This window comes from Aulostomus chinensis, chromosome 19, assembly GCF_037954235.1.
Source record: "Aulostomus chinensis isolate RoL2024-O1b breed Wild chromosome 19, RoL_Achi_v1.0, whole genome shotgun sequence".
Classification (NCBI taxonomy): Eukaryota; Metazoa; Chordata; class Actinopteri; order Syngnathiformes; family Aulostomidae; genus Aulostomus; species Aulostomus chinensis.
The window spans coordinates 16,546,944-16,569,920 of record NC_141338.1 but is presented as its reverse complement, the minus strand read 5'-3'; positions in this window follow the sequence as shown (position 1 = coordinate 16,569,920).

Here is a 22,977-nt window from a genome sequence, read left to right as displayed (position 1 = left end):
TGCTCAATTAATTGCCTGTGATTGAGGCAGGAATTCCTCATTCAGTTTTTTTTACGCAGCAAATGGCACTGAGATGCCAAAAGTATTCACAAAGCTGTCACAGACGCACTAATTAAAACAATTACATATGAAAAATCAACTAAGTAAAGTTACAAGTTCCTCTTAAGACGAAAGCATTTTACCCCAGAAATCCTCCTTCATCACGTGGTCAAATGCCTGAAATCACATCTGCGGTTCAAAGGGAGATGTTGGAGCGTTTTGTTCTGCAGCACTAATACACCAACCCAGAACCACACTTGTGGACTTCAAAGCTTTGATGTGTCCTCAAAATGGTGGGTGCTAACGCGTGGCTATAGGAGACCAGTCGTTGCCATGGACACTGACCCGCCCCTGCAGGATTCAACAGACGTTTGTTTCGTTTTTTGCGTGATTGTTTCGGTTAAAGATTTTCTGTATTTTTTGTGATTTTTTTTGTTTGTTTTTTTTTTGGTAAAATTACAGGAGCTGGCGAAAAGTGATCCCGATTGAAAACATCTAGAAAATGGGGGCTCCAGCAGACTTTTTTTTTTTTTGCAGCCAAAGTATGTGGATTTTTGAAAATATGCAACCATCTGCATATTCAAAGAGGTTCCGCTGATTTTGCATTATTGATTTTTTTTATGGAGGAATCGAGATTTTTCTGAAGGGACTGATTAAACGTCCTCACTCTGAAGCCTGCCTGAAACAACCGGGACACGCTTTCCTGTGCCTGCGTCGAAAAACACGTCTACTGTTTTTTTTGTTTTTTTGGGGGCCCATTCAAAAAGATTAGAAGAGACGCACATCAGACGCAAGCAAGCTCGGACGCGTCTCGCTGCTAAAATAGAGCAATAACCTGTTTGCAGTCGCGCTGACACGATATCAGCAGCATTCACTACAGACTGTCAACATTTCTAGCTTTTCTTTCAAAATAAAAAAGCTCTCACAAGCATGTTTGTTTGAAGAATTCAGTCATTTAAAGTTATTTGAAGGGGCTTGTATAGCAGCGTACCTTTAACTAGTTCCTGTTTTTTTTTCTTTGATTTATTTTCTTCCTTTGATTTTTTTATTTTTTTTTTCCTAAGAAACGTTCAGTCAACCAGAGACCCGGGGGATTCAGGCTGTTTTATATTAAAAACGGTAAAACTCTTTACTGGGGAGAGAAATCAGTAATTTTACAAAAGCTCCCTCCTGGAAAGCGTAGAGCAGAAACTCCAGATTGCCTTGCAAATGCGCTTTAGTTTTCAATAAAACAGGCCAGCTGAAGAGGGAGGTCTCTCTCTCTCTCTCTCTCTCTCTCTCTCTCTCCCGCTCTCTCTCTCGCTCTCTTTATTCTTTTAGCTACGTGAGCTTCATGGTGAAAATAACTACGAATTAAATCTACCATATGTCATGATAAACTGTAATGAGAGGGAAACTCCAGATAAACAGATAGATAGATAGATAGATAGACGGACGGACGGACGGATAGATTGATAGATAGATAGATAGATAGATGGTAAAGGCTGCATGCAGGCCCAGGGCTGTGACAGATGCGTGATGTGTGTCTCAGGCCTCACAATCGCGTTTAAGCCTCCAAAATCTCTGTTGCTGAACTAAACTAACCATGTGTAGTTGGCCACAGAGTTCACGCAGGACAATAATCCAAAGTCCCACGCAAAAGAAAAGCAAAGAAACTTCTGGTAGCAGGAAGTTCCAGGGGCTGTGACACCGACGGCGACTAATGAGCCTTCATCGGGTAGCCGACAATTTGCAGTTGTGTAGGACAAGAGCGGCTCCGTCTGAAGTTTTGTTGTTGTTGTTTTAAGTGTGAAAGCAATGCAGCCCAGGTCACGATGAGAATAAAGTAAACTAAAAGTGGAAGAGGAATCGAGACAAACGAGGATTCAAGTTATTTTTAGGGATATTTGTTGCATAGGAATCGGTTCTTAAACCTTCGATTCAAGCGTTTCATCCACCGAATCAGAACCAGATCACAGTAAAACTAATCCTGGTGCAGCGGAGTGTTTGATGTTCTTCTGGTCCTGCAGCATTTTGCAGGACTTTTGGCTGAGCTACTGTGGGAGTGGGAGTTTTATTAGTAAATCAAAGCCTCAATGATCATTTTCAGATTAATGTGGATGAAAAATGGCCTTGGAATATTCTGCAGTTGAAAGAAAGATGGGACCTAAACATCAAAGCCGGAATGGCTACACCTACATTACACCTACGTTAATTGCTACTGGCCTCGCTTTAGAAGACAGAAATTCATGTCAGATCACTTCAGTAAGAGTTGGGGAACTATTTTTGATTTTGTTTCATGCGCTTGCAGAAAACTCTGTGACATTCATTTCTTCTTTATTTTTTTTCTTCCCTTATACAGAAGTGTAGTCGGAGTTGTGAGGCCGCCGGAGCCTTGAGGTTTTATAGGCACACATAACCAAGTTGTCAGCATAATTGTTCAGATTTATAGTCAGTTATTGAAGGTCCAAGTGGAAGCATGTACATTGGGGATAAAGAAAGGTCAGAGACTCAACCTTTCCAGAACTCAGGTACAGTAAGATTTATCATCCAGATACCAGTTGGGAGAAGAAAATCTAATCCACAGGTTAGTGTGGAATATCTGTCCCTAAATCAATATAAAAAGCCTGTGAGCAGAACAGCCTGTGCTTTAAATGCAAGGGGAAAACCAGATTTTTTTTCCTCCTTTTTTTTTTTGTAATAATGAGGAAACCGCAGATCCATCAGAAAAAAGAATAAAAGAGGAGGTACCATCTGCTGGGATGTCTTTTTTTAAAATGTCATCATAGAGGGTTTCACAGATGCTCCCGGAGGATCCAACGCGCATGCAGAGCAGTTTTAAGGATATTTTACTGCTGCACAGGCAGACGACAGAAGACTGCTAGAGTTAATCCACAATGACCTGAAAACGACTGAATCTGTTCTGTCCGGTCACAGAACGCGCATGTCTGGTTGACACACTTGAGTTCCTCGTGTGTCGTTTAAGTCGTCACATGGCGGCGGTCATCGTTTCCAACATGGCAGCAGAGTAACAAGCTCACCTTGCAACTGAACTTTGTTTCCGCAAACCCTGAAGGAGATGGACAGTCTCGCCAGTCCTCCATGTTGCTCCGGGTTCAGCTAACGAAGTACGGAGGATTTCTTTTCTTTTCAGTGGAAAAGATTTATGTTTGTGATTATGATTGTTTTGACAGGACTGTTTTTAAAGTCAGTGGCTAACAATGTCACAAGGTCAGGCTACAAACACCCATGTCTGTCACCGGCAACACGGTCAACAGCGTCCCAATGTTAAGCAGCTAGAGACATGGTGAAGAGCAAACATCTGGTTTCCCTGTGAGATATCACAGTACATCGGGATCCCGCTGAGACTCAGTTACGTGAAATGATGCAAAAACACACACACAAAAAAGCCAGAAATGCGTTGTGTTAACCCACGAGAAGACTTGAGATACTGGCATCTCATTCGTACGCCTTTTTGTTGAAACCAGGAAGCACAAACTGGGTCAAAACGACAAAGGAATCTTTCATGCAGACGATGAGTGTAGGTAGATGATCTCTCTGCGCCAGAACAAAGACCAATGGAATGCATGATACGGTGTGTTTAATATTCTGGGCTGCTCTCTCCTGCACGTGCAGCCATGATACACTGTTATCCATTAACCCTGAGTACCTGCTGCTGTTTGACTTGAAGAACACGAACAACCAAAGACGACTTCACTGCTTCTTTTCAGCGCCAAGTGTGTGTTATTGAATGTAGTGGAGCTGTAAATTGGATAAAATAAAAGACTGACAAAACCGTAAAACATTCCAAACAATACTGTAAGTTTGAATACCGGATACAAGACGTGATAATAACAGTAGTAATGGAAACAGCTCAGTCGGATTTAGAAATCAAATGTAAGGCCAGCAGAAAGGCGTGAGGGATTTTTGGCGTATGAAAGCCAGCACTTCAGAGAATCAAGAATCGATTTTGTGATGGAGCCGTGGAGGATTAACTTGCAGCCTGCAGTGCAGAGCAGAGTGATCTTATCATTAGTAATTTGACAAAAATCAAGAGTAATCATGAAAATATTTGAGCGAGCATTAAGTGTTTGTGGATAGCTGCTGTCAGCGCTCTTGAAAAGGATTTCGTGAGCGGTTTGGAGGACGGAGCGTCTCTGTTATGACGGCTATTTTAGGATCAAGACCCAGTGTTGGAATGTTTTTTATAAAGTATGTAAATTCACTATAACAGGGATTGTTGTTTGAGGCAGTGTTGTGGTACACTGCTCTAGGAAAGTTTGACACGTAATTTCTATGGACTCTACATTACATTTTACCTCGAAGCAAGAGGGAATATAATCCTGTAATTTTCACATTGAATAAATGCCAGAAAAAGAGGAAAATCATCAATGAATGAACTTGTGTGCATTGGTTCTTATTTATTTTTGTCTGATTAAAGCCTCTTTGCTGAGCTGGCTGACATTTTCCTGAATTAAAATGATTTAGTGGTTGTTTACTTTGTGTCCATGAATCATCACCATGGCAAACCAAATGTGCATTAATCCTCAACTAAAAATAGACCCAATTAATTCTACAGTTCTGTTCATCCCTTTTTGTTTGTTTGTTTGTTTTTGTATTTTTTTTCCATTTTCTACATTGCTTATCCATTCGGGGTCGTGGGGGGGCTGGAGCCTGTCCCACTGGGTGAGAGGCGGGGTTCACCCTGGACGGGTCACCAGCAATTAGGGGTTCAGTATCTTGCTCAAGGGTACTTGGACATGGTCACCGAGGGAAGTGAGGATCGAACCAACGACCCTTCGGTTATAGACGGCCACTCTTCCTCTGAGCCATGCTGCCCAAGTTTGTGGGTACTTTACAAGATGAGTTTTGTCTTCATGGCTTTATGATGAATGCCATAAATAAGTTGTAGTACAGGTAATGTAAATTGTAGTATATAATACTACTTTTGAGATATAATATTGTTGTTTTCTTTGGCCTTTCAAGCCCAAAAAAACTACTTCAGCATCGTGGCTCTGCACCTCAGCAATGTGAGCCTGTCACAGTGACCCTGACCTTTGACCACCTCATGAATTCCAGCTCATCCTGGAGTCCCAGTGGGTGTTTCTGGCCGATTAAATGCATCACAAATGGACCTGAAGTTAATCTGTTGTACGCAGGAACTGAACAGGACTCCCCATCCTACCATCCACTACCCTCCAGCAGCCGACCCTCGATCACGATGTCATTGGATCATGCAGGAAACCATCTTGTCAAGCTTGGAAAAAAAGTGGTTCTAAAGATGTTTACTTTGACAGAGGAGCAAAGAATGCACTAATGAACATTATGTTTTTGTGTCAGTTGATTGATCCAAAATGCACTTCCTCAGTCTGTAGTCTGAGGTGTTAACACAGCTGTTGTAGTGGGTTTAAACTGTTAACCAGTGTAAACTAGCTACTTTTGAAACAATCTGCTTGTATTTGTCATCTTCCAACTCCATGCAAACGTCTCAAGATGCTATCCCAACTTTAACAATGAGGACGGAACAAAGATGTTGTGGACCGGATAAACCAGATACACCGGAACCCCGAAATACTGGCCCTTGTTCCCAGAACCTCAGTAGTCAGACAAGATGGTGGGGTCCTAGCTTGGCACGTCACGCGCCGCAGTATGAAGAGGCTGCGCTCACTATTTTTCGGAGGTTTCCCTGTGTTTGTAAGCGCTGATGCATTGGAAGGTGTTGCAAGGATCACGTTCTACTATATGATTTTAATACCTGAAAATCACCAGTGGCTGTCTGAAATGATAAAAGTGTATCACATTAAATCAAAAGCAGGTTAGTAAAGAGTGATTTATTCAGCATGCTGCTAAAAGAAGTAGGACGGGACACCGTTCGCAGCCGCCTTATGATGAAAACTAGTTTTTGCATAAACATTACTTTGATTACCTGGCGGAGTCCCAGAGCTGCATCATAAACAACTCAATATCCTCCTCAGTTATATATTTGTATTGGCACCTCGCCCGTACTACACATCTTGGAAACCAAAGGCTGTGAGAATGCTGGTTGGAGCTGCGCGCCTCTGCCTCTGGTTTATCCCTTGGCACGGGCACACGCAAATCTGTGTTAATTTAATGCTTGCCGCCCAGGCTCCATGATCCTGTGGGAGTGCCTGTGCCCCTGTAAGTGAGGCTGAACACTTTATCCCATGGCATTAGTCGTCCATGTTTGAGTTAATACCCTAGAGTAGAGCCTCTATCTAGAGGCATTAGTGTCTGACACACAGCCCGCATTGGGGGGGGGGGGGGGGGGGGGGGCTCTTCTCCCACTGCACCCTACTCTTCTGTGTTGTTTCTCTTTCATCCTTTGCTGTATATATTTCTTTTTATCAGCTCACATGTTGTGCAGAAAGATACATGAGCAAGTCGCTCGCATGCAGATGTGCCGCTTCAGAAATACTGCAGTAGCACGTCGAGTTCATATTCCGAGTTTGTTAATTTTGTAGTTCTCTCCAACATAATCTTCAAATGAGATTAAAGTTGTTCTTTTTTTTTTTCTTGTCGTGAAAATGTCACTTTTAAAACATCAGATTATGAAAAGAAGCTGGTTAGCATGTTAGCTGCGTTTAATAACTTACAAGTAACGTTGGCGTGTGAATGATTTAAGATCCTTAAGCAGCAGGATTTACTTGCAGTATTATATTTACACATCAGTACAGGAGAAGCACACCCTCCTCCAGCTCCTCCTCGCGCTCCCACACACAAACACACATATGCTCGCTTGTGCCATTATGGTAATGAAAGACAATGTCTCCAATCATTTAAAGTAATTAGAGTAGAAAATCCTTCTACTTTAATCAATTGATTTCATATTTCTGCGGCGCATTCCGAGACTAATTAATTATTTTATCTTGTTTAATTTCTCCTAGATTGTAGCAATGCATGATTGCAGTTCTTGTTGGTGCAACACATCAGCACAGCATATGCTCACTAAGAAGCCTGATTCGTACAGGATGCTCAGAATAATTTAAGAGGGGGATGTTGCTCTTCCTGTCTGCAGCTTAACGTCTGCAGATAAAGTCCCTGACCTGTCATTTCCCCGTTATCACACGGGTAGCCTTTGCACCACATTCACCAGTGGTCTCCTTATTCTGGTGATAACCTCCGGCTGACAACAGTTATCGCAGTCTGGTATTTCACTTCATAGAGGGTGAATTGTTCAAAAAGTCCTTTTCTTAAAAGAGAAAAAGAAATGTTATCCTGATCAGCAGCTGCCTGGTAGAATAATATAGCGGTCGCCAGACCAACACAATTATGGTCCTTTTATTAACCAGACTCATGTTTAGTGAGTAATGAGTTTTATATGTTCTGGAAACATCTAAAGAGGCTGCACGGTGGTGCAGTGGTCAGCACTGTGGCCTCACAGCAAGAAGGTTCCAGGTTCCAGTCCCGGCTCCATCACAGGATCTTTCTGTGTGGAGTCTCCATGTTCTCCCTGTTCCTGTGTGGGTTCTCTCTGGTACTCCAGCTTCCTCCCACAGTCCAAAGACATCAAGAGGGGACGAGGCTGATTGATACTCTAAATTGACCGTAGGTGTGACTGTGAGTGTGAATGGTTGTCTGTCTCTATGTGTTGGTCCTGTGATGGACTGGTGACCTGTCCAGGGTGAACCCCACCTCTCACCTGAAGGCTGCTGGGATAGGCTCGACCCCCCCCCCCCCCCCCACGACCCTTAACAGGATAAGAGGAAGAAAATGGATGGATGGAAACATTTCGATTTGTTCACAGGGATGTTGTTATTCTAGGTGCTTCTGCCCCTAGTGGTTCAATTAGATGATGGATTATTGGCCTAGAAAGTCTTTTTTCTCGTTATCAACTTGCTATTTATATGTTTCATTAATTAATAAGAATAACAGGCTTTTTTTTCCCTGCTGGGGGTCATTGAGCTTATTTTGCTGATGTAGTTTCTAAACTGCACCTGATTGGGTCTCGTCTATATTAAAACACTTACAGTAGGTGATGGTGTTCTTTCTCAACATGTCCAGGAGCTCCACACATGCAGCACAATATTTGTGTCTTTATTCTGCATCTGAAGAAGGAAAAGGAATGTCAACACCCACAAAAAGAAAATCTCAGAACTCTGCAAGGTAAAACATTTGAATATATATTTGCGGCAGCTGTTTTTGTACGTGTATGTAACAAATCACACTTCAGAGCATCAGCTGGTATCTCTCTCTTTCCCTCCCCCTGCTCAAACTGTAGCTCCTTCAATGTGAAAAATGTCAGGTACGTACAGGCGATCCACAAATAAACCTGTTTCATCTCTGCGCTCTACGAGTGACACACTCACGCGAGCCACGTGGGATCACGCGTGTGCGGTGGGATCTGACGGTCATAGCAGCTGTGCACAGGGCCGCTGGTGTGACGAGGGTCTTGCTCGTGAATGTAGAGTGAAAGTGAAAGACTGAACAGCCCTGCAAGATCTGTCTGTTACGTGACAACAGGATTTTCAGGAGGGGAGTTCTCTGCGTTCTGAAAAGCTGCTACAAATTCCGAATTCATATCAGTGCATTCAGCGGACCGGTGTCTCTGACGATATTACAGCTGGAGATGATAGCGGTCGTGGTGTTTTGAGTGATACGTACAGTTTCTGTCAGCCTCGTTCTCCTTTTAGCTGATTCAGATCAGCTGATTAGACCGCGTCTCTGATGCCTGCGCTGTTGGCCACACTTGACTGACATTTCTCAGCCGATCTTGCTTCCATTTGAACTCGTGTTGTTGTTGTTGTTGTTCCGGCGTGCGTGACTGTGAGCCGGAGTCGGTGACACAACGCCGCCGCCGCTGCTGCTCTCGTGTATAACATCAAACAGTGAGTCATGATACATTAATCTTTCATAAAACAATATGAAGCATGTAGTGACTCTTGTCTTTGACATTTTTAATTAATTTCTCAGGAAATATCACACGGACCTTTTGCAGAGGTCTGCTCTCTCTCAGCTCTACTTTTATGAATTCTTAATGTTCTAGAGAAGTACTTCACTGGATCTTTTCTCATACGACGTAAGTGTTGCTGGGACAACGTAATGAGGAACTATTCCTACAGGTGCATTCAACATTGACCAAAAGCCCACACATCACTCGGCTCTTTTTATTCCCCATCTTTGATTACCGAGAGGTCACACAGACAAAGACATGTAGCACTCTGCCAGAGCAAATCCACTTGATTTTGAGTTTAACCTCAAGTAAAGAGGTGAGAAAAAAAATGTCCTTCAAGTCAGCACAAACTAGGGTCCATCTCCTTCACCGACTGGATAAAATCTCTTTCTGACGGATGAAGAGGAAGAAAATTGTTAAATTCTTCTTCATAGCTGATATTAAACGGATATTTGTCAGAACAGTGTCACTGCAAGCCATCTTCTTCAGCTCTTTCTTTTACTTACCACAATAAGTTAACCAGGACGTGAAACGGATCAAACTCACCTTCATTTCGTTTTGTTAGTTCTTTTAATCTGGACATAAATGATGAGATCATCCTGAAAGGCAATGCACCGTCCTGTTCTCATGTTCTCTGCTGGCGGGTTCCTCAAACATCCTCACCGCTACGTTGGGACCCTTCATCATCCTCATCATCGTCTCTCTTGAGAGATTCGTCCAGTGAGTTGGGACCAGCCAGATGGAGGAAATGTGTGCGCTTTCACTATTTTCTGCTAAACGTTGCAGTGAGCTCGCCATTCTTGCTTGAACCTCAGGTGTCTGCCATGTTGTCATGAAAGCCATGCAGGTAGACGTGCATGGTGGAACCACGACACCCTGACGAACGCAGAGCGAGAACGTGGTATAGTTTGGATACAGAATGGTGCAGGGATGTAAAAACAGGTTACAACAACTGTTACTTCCAGCTGGTCGGCTGTCCGTTGACGAGTGACACGGCACCGTAGCGAGGTTGACCACAGGCTCGTCGGTTCTGGAATAGGCTTGAAGACAAATATTGAATACAACATTGATTAAAAAGTGGCACAAAGAAAGAACGGCTTCATAAAATGTGATTAATAAACTACAAGCAAGTCCTCAGGTGAAAAGTTGTCATCGACAAGGATGGTGTCCTTTATCTGGATCAGGTAACAATAAAGGAGGGATCTCACCAGACTGGGGGGGGGGGGGGGGGGTAGCCTGTTAAACACAGTGGAAGAATCCCTTCAGATTAGTTTTGGCTGGTGGAGTTTTACGCTCTCCTGAAACCATAGAAAGGACGTGTCCAGGTTGTCTGTCCGTCCTGATGGTCATCAACGAGATACCTCAAATGTCCACAAGGACGTCCTGAAAAGATCTGGTGGTCAAAGGTCACTGTCACCTTACCCGACACAAGATTCCAGGAGGAGGAATTTTCCTCCAATATAGTACAAACATCCACGGCGGCTCAAGGATGAAAACACAGTGAGGGTCAAAGGTCAAGGTCACCGTCACTCACCACAGATGCGTTCAACTGCTCCGAGGCATTCCGAGATTCATTCGAAACAAAAAGAGAACAAAAGAGACTTTCAGGTGTTGGAACAGTAAAAACTGTCTCCAGTCACAAAAAAAGAAACCCAGGAGGGGTGAGAGTGAATATCCAGAGAACTGACCTTGGTAACCAGCAGTTGCCTCAGCAACCAGCAACCAGCGCTGTTCACTGCCAACGCCCAACTTTGACCTCCTGCAGCCTCCAGTGGGGACCTTGAGCTGCGGGGAAGATCTTCACCGTGAACGCATTTCATACACCTTGTCGCTATTTATGGGGCCTAATAAGCATGTGCTCTGATAAGTGTAATTAGTTCTCTTACCCTTTTATGTATCGGATTAAGATCTTAATGACAGAAATGAAACATTTTAATGTCTCCCAAGTTTTCACTTCCTTGATCTCCTATACTTTCATTATTAATTAGCCGGTTCTACTGAGCAAGAACTGCACAAAAATTCTTTCTTTTTCACTGAAGCGCACAAAAACCTTAGCCATTTCCCTCCTAACGACACTGATGTTTACCGTATTTAAGTCCGTCAGTACTGCGTTAAGCTGTCCCATCATAGTGCAGTTTTAATTCTTCCAGAGAAAGAGAACGATTTAGACACAAGCCAAACCGGCGGGAGACGACAGGGTGCGACGCACCTCTGGGGAATTCATTTCAAGCCTGCATTGTTGATTCTCCTCTATCACTACATGATTTATGAGGGAACCCTATTGAACACAGATTCTATATTACAATTGCATCTACCATTTAATGATAGATTGTGATCATTAAACTCCTGACACAAATTCATCAAACCCCACCCGGGCTACGTGTGAACCGACTAATGAGAATTTGATCTTGTTCTCCATTAAAAGTTTGAAATCGAAAAACTTTTTTTTTTTAACTTAACATGGGATACTGTTAACGAGTTAACTACTACTGTTAACATGAATGCAGTTCATCCACATAGGGGATAGTTGCTGTTTTTAATAAACCGCTCAACAATCAGAAATGAACAAAGGCGTTCAAAGGGGAACTTGGGTGCTTCGTTTGATTTCTCTCCAGCTCTCTGTGGCTAATCAGGACGTCTCTCTGTCTCTGTTTTTTTTTTTCCTCCATGTTTGCTGCTCAGTTTCAGTTCTGACACAGATGCTCTGGTGCAGCCTGCGACGCTCGTATGCAGGGCTGCTGCAGCAGCAGCAGCAGCGCAGGAATCAATGCAGGAGAGACACAATACCGAGTGTTATTGGTGATTACAAAACTGATTGATTAGCACCAAGTCAAAGGAAACACTAATGATGTGATCTATGTAGCCGTTTCAGTGGAAAGACTATTGATTTTATTTTGACTTCTCTGCTATTTTGACTCTTTAGCTTCTCATTTCAGTGGAGTAAATAAATAAACAGCTCTGATGAATACAGTCACTTCTGCAGAGCCCTGGAGAGGCTACAGGCCATAATTATTGATCCATTGATTGATTTCTGTTTTTTGGCCAAGAGGCATAACACTTTTATACTTACATTGTTTCAAGGCCACAAGACCCCCCCCCCCCCCCCCATTAATTTGAGGCTGCATGAACTTGTTTGTTTAATCAATTTAGTTTTTTGAAGCCTCAACATATAACGTCTTCTCTCAGTTTCATTCATTTGTGGCCACAAAACAGAAGTTGTACAAAGGGAGATCTTGTACAAGACAGAAAATACAAAATCACTAAACTGATGGCAACAAATTCATTAAATTGAGAGAACAACTTTTATCCTGTGGTCCCAAAACAACTAAATCAATGAACAAGTATACTGAGACCATAAAATAAGTTCAAATAAATCTTCCTAAATCTACCCCCCCCCCCCCCCCATTGTTCAGGCAGGCCTCTGTATAATTCAGTCCATATTTGAATGTGCTGGCAGCATCACTCAGCCACAGCACGTTGTGTTGCCAAATTTGTCTCCATCCACCAAAAGCTGAGCTCACCACATTAAATATGAGGGCAACAGTGACGGTGGCGCCCACAGGTCGCGCGGGGAAGAAGAGCGGCCGGGGATGCTGACTCACTGCGAGTCATTCCATCCTGGTGCTTGGCAGGCTAATTCCACCCGTGTCTGTGCTGAATGATTTATCAAGTGGCACTTCAGCACAGGTGTTTTGCACATGAGCAGAATGCAAAAAAGAAGCTCCTTCAAGTTTGGAGATGAGTGAGGCTGCAGCCGTCTCCCGAGACTGGAGTATCACCGGGAGGTTTAACGGGGACAGTGAAACACGGGAGGGGGGGCCTTCAGGCTGACAGAGCAAGGTTACAGATCACCAACTACAGGAAGACACTCACCTCACACACATCAGCTTTGTTAGTTTTGCTTCCGTCGGTTTAGCCTCTTGTCCTGCGTGCAGGCTAGAAAACACCTACATGTTTACAGAGCAAGTTTTACTTAAAATGTTCTCACATGGGTGCCCGCCAACATGGAGGTCGCTGGTTCGGCTCCCTGTGTTACCTCCAGCTTGGTTGGATGTCCTGGATGAGGGAGTGAGTCCTGGTCGCTGCACTAGGACCTCATCTGGTCAGTCGAAAACAATTTTGGGAGGAAAAAAGAAAAAAGAGTTAGATTCGAGAAAAAAATAAATATTTCACATGAGATTGAGGACAACAGCATTAACAGTAAGATTATTGGTGCTTATTGTTGTCTTAAAAGATCATGAATAAGCTATTGTTAGCCAGCAGTTAATCATCCACAACAGTTGCTAATTTGATGCTTTTTGCACATTAAAAATTGAACTATTAACCAAATCACTTCTTTTGCTGTTGTTGTGAATCACCATGGTAATAATTTACACGTTCAGCATGTTTTATATCTAGAGTGTGTGTTCACAGAGCTGGAAAAACCCCAGAGGGTTTATCATGTCGCTCCCCTCATTAAAAAATACACTCCATCTCGCTTATGCAATCGCTATTAACATAGAGAGACAACATGAAGCAACTCAAACAACTCCCAGTCACCAGGCAATTACCCACATTTTCATTTAAATTATAGTATAGCTGCGATTCAGGAAAACTTTAATTTTGAAACACAAGAGCCGTTTAATCACACCACTAGAATGTAGAGATCTTACTCTGTGAATGTAAAGAACAAGAATACGCTCTTAATATTAGATTTACATTCTGGTTCCGTGGTTTCCAAATATCAGGGTATAAGCAGGCAGATATGAACTCCTGGATCAAATAAAAATTGCTCCGGTCTCATCACTTTACTCCAAAATGAGTTCACTTTAGTTTTTCAATTTATTTCTGTGGCTCTTTTTATTAAAAAAAAAAAAAAAAAAAGGTTCAGGCAGAAAGGCTCAGTCCAGAGTGCCGTGCCGGGACGCGCTCAGCATAGTTAGCCAGAGTTTCAGTTTACACATTTTCAATTAATCTGAGAGGGAGAGCAGCTTGTGTTTGTGCAGATTTGTGTTTGTTTTTTTCTGGTGTGATCATCAAGCATTCTGCTGATTCAAAGTCCATCTGCACTTCCTTGATCCTGCAAGCAAAACAGTTGAAACTCTCCTGAATATCAACAATGTCAGTGGGTCTACAACATAGTGAACGCGCCTCCACAGAGGTGAACGCAGCCACGCCCGGAGACGTTTTGGCCCCCGAGCAACTTATCCCGGGGCCCAAATTAAAGTCGCAAGCAGTGATGAGCTGGTCTGTGCAGACCTCAGTGTCTGGCTGCTCTGTAGAATATGATGGGAAGTGAAACCTGATAATATTTGGATTCAACATGAAGGAACAATCAAATGCTGCAGTGCGATGCAAATATTCCTCCTTGCATCCACCTGGTGGCGCTGCAGAACACACACTTATTATGTATGATGTTGCTGTACATCTGGTAAAGACAATGCTTGTCCTCAGGTTGGGACTCCCATCAAACTGGTGATGTTTGGAAAAGATCTGGCCTTGTAGAGTTCAGTGACAACATTTTATGTTCTGTGACCAAAGATTAAAATTGCGCGCTTCGTGACCATAACAACTTTAAATGAAACCTCAACCTTCACTGTCATAAATCCTAGAGTTCTTAAGGTGTTTCTGCCCAAATTTGAGATGTATCAGGTCGACCTACTCGAGGGAGTACATCAAAGTGTAAAAAAATGTCATTTCTTGCTGTCACCTGGTGACGCGATGACTAATCGCCCGTGGCCAATCCCATGACCCAACGCTAAAGCAATCAGCAAAGCTCTCGTGTGATCCAGCTACTGAAAAACGCCCTCGAAAAACGACAACGTCCTCGGCTGACTGGGGTCCGCGTCCCAGCACCATCTTTCCAGTTACTGCTGGACTCATCACTGAAGGCTCATCAGCTAAAATAATAACAGGTAATGAGACAAATGATGAACAAATCTTTTGCAGTATTGAAGTTTCAAACATTAACAGCAGGAGACAATCAGAGAGAAATGGAGGAGATGGGAATTAGACCGATTCAGCACCACAGAGAGAGGCAGAATGAGACACGGGAGCCAAACCCAGCAGGACTGGGTTTCAGCATTTCAGCACCATGGAGAGAGACATAAAGGGAGACCGGCCTCGTCCCACTTGACAAAAATGCACTCAGTCTAAGCTGAGGCTCTGAAGTGGTGGTGTAGCTGGATCAAATAAAGTATACTCAAAACAGTCATTACATATATTTTTTTTTTAAATTGGTGCGATGTTCAAATTAACTGTGCTTGTCATAATGCAGCATGTATGAGAAATGGAGAATTGGAAGGGGCTCCTGTTACACAGTTTGATAGAAACAGAAAACGAAGCAAAACAAATGTTTTTGCTCCCGCTTTAGTTTAGAGATTCTTTATGAAGAATTTCAAGATTAAAGAGAGACCTCACCCGAACTTCTCTTGAACTCGCAGAGACATCGTCTTTTTTTGGTGATTCCAGAATGCAGAAAATAACTGCCATGTCTTTAGCTTAAAGCTCAATGGAGACCAACAGCTAACAACAGCAAAAAATGTCAAAAATGCCTGTTTACAATCCTTCAATGGTGCCATCCAGCACATCTAGAACACCTCCACCTACAAGTTTGAAGCTTAGTTCTTGGATTATACCAGCAGATGTGCCTGAGAGTTTGGAAACAGATCATCTTGGACAGTTTTGTTGTTGTTAGCTGTTGGTCTCCATTAGCTTTAAACTAAAGAAAAAGAAATGTAGCCTGAGGAAGAAGTTAATAGAGAGGGAGATTATTGGTTGATTGGCAGTTACGGTAATGTCCTCCACCGTAGGCATTTAGGAAGTTACAGTTGAACCAGGCTTTTTAACCACACATAAAAACAGGTTTCTGTTTCTTCCTCAGCCTATACCTTAATCTGTGATTATACTACTTAATGGAGTCCCTATTAATTTTAGACAGGACATTTCACAACATCACGCATACGGGCTATCTCAGTTGCAGAGGTAATAAAGCACTCAGCAACAACTTGTTACCATTAATGGGAAAAATCGTTATTTGAGGGAAAGCTGTTGAGAGCTACTTGAGGACAACATTTGAGGTAATACATCTTTCATGAGGACACAGTTTTAGCCTGGCGTTCTGGTCCTACATTCATCCCTCACAGATCCAGCCCCTCGCTCGGATACATTTTGCCTCTAATTTCGCCTTCACCACCATGTATATTCCATCAAACAGATGCTTAGTCAGAGTCCTCTCAGCAGAGCGGCACCTCCCAGCTTTCTTGACATGCTAAGAGGAGCCCATCTTCGTGCTTTGAGTTTCTAAATTCTAACAGCTGCAAGCTTCTGAGTTTATAAGTAAAGCAACCTGGATAAATGGTTGAAACCCCTAGAAACTTAAGACTCTAGAGTCTAGAGAAGGCACTCGAAGGGCCTGAGAGCTAACTGTGCAAACACTCCCTTACAGGGAATTCTAAGTTTAAACACAAGGGTCTGAACGTGCAAAGTAGACCTGAGGAGGATGAACAAGGTGAAGGCTAAAACCATCAACAACACCTCGACGAGGAGCGCAAGCAGGCCTCTACACACTGTCCTGATTGGCCTTTACAGACAGAACTCAACATGGACACGCTCGTTTGGAAATTACACAAAATATTGAAGAGCTTCAAGTTTTACCAGTGATCCCAACATGTGTTTTATCATCCTAAAACTCTGCGTCCTGTGGGGACTGAAGAACATTTCAAAACATATATGCAACGCTTTGTCATGAAACATACATACATATAACTCGTTGTGCACAGCTAATCACGAGCATTCCTACGGATCTCAAGCAACAGGGCAGTATTTCAGTTGCTTCTCACATGGCGGCCAAGCAACAAGCAATCTAATTTTAAAACCTAACAGTGGATTAAAATGCGATTCTGGACGCATTCGAAGCAAAACATGGGCAATACAGCGAGCAGCCATGTTTAACCGTATTCTGTATCTGTGTACTATGACATCAGTGCTAGCGACAGTTGGGCTGCAGTGCTGGGAAACCCACAAAAATGTTTTGTCTGAGCGGAAAATGAAATATTTATTCATCGTAGAAGCAGTGATGCTGTGGTTAAAGTGTGGTTAAAGTGTAGTTAAGGTGTAGTTAAGGTGTGGTTCGGGTAAAAAAAAAGGAAGATTAACGATAGCCTTGAATGCTTCATTGTCAGTTCTCTTGCCTGAAACACAGCAGTAACTTCCTTCCCTTTTTCTGTCTCTCTATCTTTTTAGTGATACTAGTTCAGTAAGTTTCTCTCATGTGTCTAACTCTTATTTCTCGTAGTTGATTTTGTCTCTTAATTCCCACCATCACTCCTTGCTTGTACTGCCTCCCAGTTATGTGGGTCATCACACAAATTATACTGCATTACTTTTCAAGAAAATAGGTGCTGGGCAAAATTGTGCAATGCTAAAGGGTTTGCATCTTTAAGCAGCAATGCATCGGCACCATGAAGCTGCCGAACAATTCGTGTCCATTTTGCACGTCTGGACAGATAAGCTCGTCCTCCGCAGCCGCTTGTCGGCTACTGTTTTCTACCGCTAGACGCTGGGCAGTCGCACCCAAACAGGTACTGTCGGTATGTCTGAGCTTGTTTTCTGGACCACACACGTGACTAGGAAGGACTGGCGAAGGGGAACAGTAGGTTAAACTGAAAGATGGGTGTCGAGTCTCCATGCAGACACTAGATGAAAAAAGAAAAAAAAAAAGGTAAAATAGGAACAAGGTGAATACAGCAGAGATGCAACATCTGTCTGCTGCGGGAGAAGAATGTCACCATTTTTCCATTCTGACCCAGTTTTTCCAACTCCTTACCTTCTTTCTGTCCTGCCACAACGGCACACTTGAGCTGCCTAAAGGAGATTTGCTCCCACCCCCTGGGATTTACAAAAGAAGGTGGCACTTTTCTAATAATAATAAGGATTGCCCTCATTCCGATGTGAAGAGTCGGGAGAGAGGAGATGAAGAGCCGGCTACTGTTATCTGCTAATAGTAACATTGAAATATACCGTGATATTTAGTTCAGCTGATACCTACACATCCAAACGCAAGCAGAGCCTCTTTGGACTGTGTTTTCATGCTTCCGTCCGGTCCCACTGGATTCCTAAACACACACAACCAGAGGAACAAGCGTCGATACTTCTGATCTATAACCGCTGGCGTTACAACAATATGGTGCTGCAGCTACGTAGCATTGATAGATTACAGCGAAGCCTTCAGTGCAACACCAAGGTCAGCAATAACAAATGAAACATATCATGTCACTTCTTATGTTCCTCCTGAACTTTAGCTTTGATAGCTCATATATTTTAGCGTAAATCATCCAGTGACACAAACTAGATAGATCATTTGAGATATCTTCCCATTCCTTTTAGGATTCACTGCATGTTCGACGGATGTTTGGTGTTTTTTTGAAGAAATTGCACCTGTGGTGGTGGTGCACTTCAGTAATGCGTGTGTGTGTGTGTGTGTGTGTGTGTGTGCGTGTGTGTGTGTGTGTGTGTGTGTGTGTGTGCTGGGAGAGCAATGTCCTACCACAATGAGACCTGACAGGGTTATTTCATTAGACTTCTGTGGGCGGACTAATAGAGGGATGAAGCATGAAACTAATAAAGGAAATTCTAGCCCCGGTAAATGCATGAATTTTCATTAATCCGTATCTCTAGTGTCTCCTCGTCACTTTCCCTGGCGTGCTTGTATATATCTTTCGGTGGTGTGGGCGTGGCTAACCCGTCCCAGCTCTCTGATTCCTTCACGCACGATTGTAATCCACACACTTGCTTCGTGTCAAACTGCAGCTGGTCTCTCATTGGCTACATCAGCATGTACAGTACGGCAATAATCCAGCTAACTCGGTCTGAATGAGCATGATTTATATTTGCAGAACAAGCTCGAAATGAATGTGGGTGAAAAGCTGTTAATTTTTGGTCTATAGGACCAATGCTAGCCATTGCTACAAGCTAACATATCATACAGTACAAAACATGCGGTCTGATCGTCTCCCTGCTCACATTCTGATGTTTTCATACTACAGGATTTCCAGCCCAGGTTTTGTCAGTCGGGCCAAAACAGACTCCAAATCTTGTAGTGAATGCACGGTACTGTCTAATTGATTAATGGCTGCTCTTTAACTTTTCATTTGTGCCCTGTTCTGAGGTTGTGATCATCGTTCCTTCAAGTCCAGGACATCCTGCCGCAGTGGTAAACTCGTCAGCCCAGGCCGCCGAATGAGGTCACAGACCAAGAAGTAATCTGATTAAGATTCCTATCTGAGTTTTCGCAGCATTTTCATGAGAAATGCTCCACTCGTATGGAAAATTTCAGAGGGAAACTCCAACTCAAGGATGAGCGTCTTCACTTGGATGTTGCTCTGTTGCATGAAAACAGGAATACGAATGGATTATTTTCAAAGAAACTCACCTTAATCTAAACAGTAGGATTATTGCACATAAACTCAACCAGTGTCTTGTACGAAAAAAGACAACAAAAAAAAACGTTCTCCTGATGGAAGCTTCTAGTTGTTCTCTGCTCTGCCTTGTGTTGGTTGCTTTACTTAACCACTTTGTCTTCTTGGCCTGTATCTTGGTCTCCTCCAATTGTTCCCCCCAGCGGTTAGCTCTGCTCTGCCTGTCCTTGAGGCTGCTTTAGTGTTGGCGCTTACCCAGCATGGTTGTAATCTCCTGCAAGGGCTTACACCTCAGTAACGTTACATTCTGACTGCAGGGAATTCCGTCGCGCTTTTTGACAGTTGATTGCTTTTAATGTGAAGCAGCGGCAAATGTTTGCTTTACATCTGCAATAACCTCACACACCTGTGATATGAGTGAGGGAGCGTGAACGCCGAGGCTGATATGAATTAGATGCTTCATTTCCTGCTGTATCTGTATGTGTGGGAAGACAATTTGATTCCGGTGCTTTAAGGGGGGGGGTCCCCGCAAAACAAATATTGGAACAGATCTTTCCGAAGTGCTTTTGAGAAATTGAAAAAGGTTCCACTTAACTGATGATTGTGTGGAAACCTACCTTGATGAGTTAGCCTAAATTAAGAAGCAGTTAGACAGTAACATCTAAGGCAAAGACGACTTAAGTCAACATTCTCACTTTGTACAGTTTTAAGTGCCTCAGAAGCCGGGGATTTAAAATCTGGTAGACATTCTGCTCTCCAAAAGTGTTTGCTAAGGTTTTTAACTTTAGTTTTTAACTGTTAGTGCCAAAGACTTTCTTCTGGTTTGGACCTTTTTAACTTTATGCAGTGGTTCCCAAACTTTTTAGAGTCTTGCAACCCCTGAAAAAAATCCCCCTCCTGCTAGAAGTTAGCAAGGTTGGCTAGCACCACTAGTGATTGTGCTTGCACTGCCAACAGCAGCGCAGGTCCCTTTGACCTAGAAATGCCTCTGCTGCTGTTGACACAAGATTGTGAACATCTCAGGAGACATTTTGCTCTGGCTTGGCTTGAGCAAAAGGTTTGCTTCTGGCTTCTTGTAATCATCTTCTTACATGTTTTTTACCATTAATCTTTTGTTGAATTAAACTCTAAATACGGCCTAAACTTAGTCCCCTGTGTCATCCCGAATTCTCCTAGTCTGAGCCTCAATTAATAAGGTAAGATAAGACCTGTTGAGATAAAGCTGTCCCTCAGTAATTGTATTCTAAATTAAAATGGACTGCTAAGGCTAAAATGTCTTGTATTGAGAGATAAGTACGATTAGAATTGTTCAGTCCAGGTTATCTGATGTTGTGAAGTGTTGTAATACTTGGACATTTTTTCATACTTGTTCAAGATGAATCATTCATGTCAAACTCTTCAATAAATTTGGACCCCAAATGTATTATTTCAAGGTTATGGGTACAACCAACATTTTAATGGCTACACACACACACACACAAACAGTCACAATCTGACTGAACTGAATATAGTTAAAGTGATACTTAAACCAGAAAAGTGTATTTTGTCTTTTAAGGACTCACAGACAGGTGTGTTGAGCTCACAAAAACATTTTCTTTCCACCTGTGAATTCCATCCTTGTGACACCAGAATGAGGAAAGCGTTAGCCACATATATTTACCTTGAAGCTCATAGTGCCTCTTGGCCACAAACTATGAACTACAGCAAAAATGTCTTTTAATTAACTCTCAAGTGGATTATCCAGTATAATTCTTGTCTTATTTTTTCCAACCATATGTTTGACAAAGGCTTTGAGAAAAAAAAAAAAAAAGAATGACGATGCTAACAGACCAACATGGACGTAACATTGCGAATGGACTAATGCTAACAGAGCAAAGGAGCGTTGCTAACGGAGCAAAGCTAACGTTATACTCTTCACAAGCAATGCTGTGGCCATGGCTTTAATATCACAAACAAATGCGTCACACGTCATTATTTCTAATGCTTGCAAATTTGTGTGTGTGAAATTTACTTATCTGTCTGATGCTGTATAAAAAAAAGTTAAACTATTTCAAGCTTTCATTAATCACAGACCTTTTCGCATCCTACTCAATGCTCAACAACACTAACTTAATTAAGGATTTCAGGAATATTCCTGCACCACTCTTGTCATTAGCTTTCACTGATATTTGGCCGTACATGAAATAGAAACAGTTGGCCAAGATGTTGTGTTTTCGACTTTTTGGAGTCTGCTGCTGTCTACATTTTCCATGTCATCTCTTTTCTGAGAGCAGACCATTTCATAACTTATTTAGCTTGTTTCTGGTTCAGCATCTGTCCATCTTCCCCATGTCTCTTCATCTCTCTCCCTGGGTGTGCTTGCAAGTTTGAGTGTGTGCTTCGTAGCGGCACTAAAGGTTGTCTTTCGTCGAGTTTCTTTTATTTCATGGTTGTCTTTATATGAAAATTCAAACAGCCTTATTTATTTATTTATTTTTTGTACTGCAGATTCATGACAGTTGTCTCAAATAAGCACAGGTACATCTCCATAAATGTGGATGAGACTTCAGGGCAAGTCACACTTGGAAGATGGGACAGGCTGCCAACTTCTGAAAACTACTGAAGCAGTGGTCACTGAAGAAAGTGAACAGCAAATAGGCTGTATTTAGTACTGTCAGGAGTGACACTGCTTTAGATGCACATTACGCTACGGGTGATGTGAGGGCCCCATTCATTCCTATCAAAGCTGCTTGGTCACGCATGAAGCTGCGATCAGGTTGACCATGATGTCGGTCTTTCTCACAGAGAAAGGGCACACCAGACGTCTGCTGATCAAGCGGGTTCAGCCCTGCGAGAATTCCGGCCAGGCAGCATTTAAAGACTGTTAAAATATCAAATCAAACCGATCAGTTTTTGATGGTTGAACATGAGCATTTTGCGGAGAGATTTGTCATCTTGCTGTGCTCTCTCTCTCTCTTTCTCTCTCTCACCTTGGGAGAGAAGTAGTAGAAAGCTAAATAAAGAGAAAAAATTAAATAAAAAAAACGTGACTGTTCTCTCAATACAACTCTCTAACGAGGAACTATAATTTATAATGAAATTAAGTTGTTTGTCATTATCACACCAACTTTAACAAACACACAGGGCCCCTTGCTAGCACTGAGACAAGTTAACACTACACGTCTGTACTGGCAGGAAGAGGTTAAAGTACAACCAAAAACACCTAAATGTCTCTCGTTTCATCACTTTAGACGCATCTGAAGTGGTGGAGAATTTCGGGAGGATTTGGCAGAGTTATCAATGTAGTGACCACAGTTAGCCTGTGATTAGCCGGGCACGTTAGCTGCTGTCAGTGACATTTATTGCGCTCGGACGTCGGCATGGCGGCCGCCCCGGGTTTGCTGATGTCTCCAATGTCTCTTCGGTGGTTAAACATCAGATGTCAGCGGTATGAGGTCCTGCGGAAGAGGACAGCTCCAGTAACTCATCTTAATATGCCCACTAACTTAAAGAAAAACCAACCACATTTAAAAAGGTTTAAAGACCCACATTCTCACCTGAATGATGACTAAAGCGTGAGTAAATAAAGCAGCCGAGGTTACACCCTTCTTGATGCTGTTATTTTGTGACAATTCACACGACAAAACGGCTGGGATTTTTTGGTGAATCCTG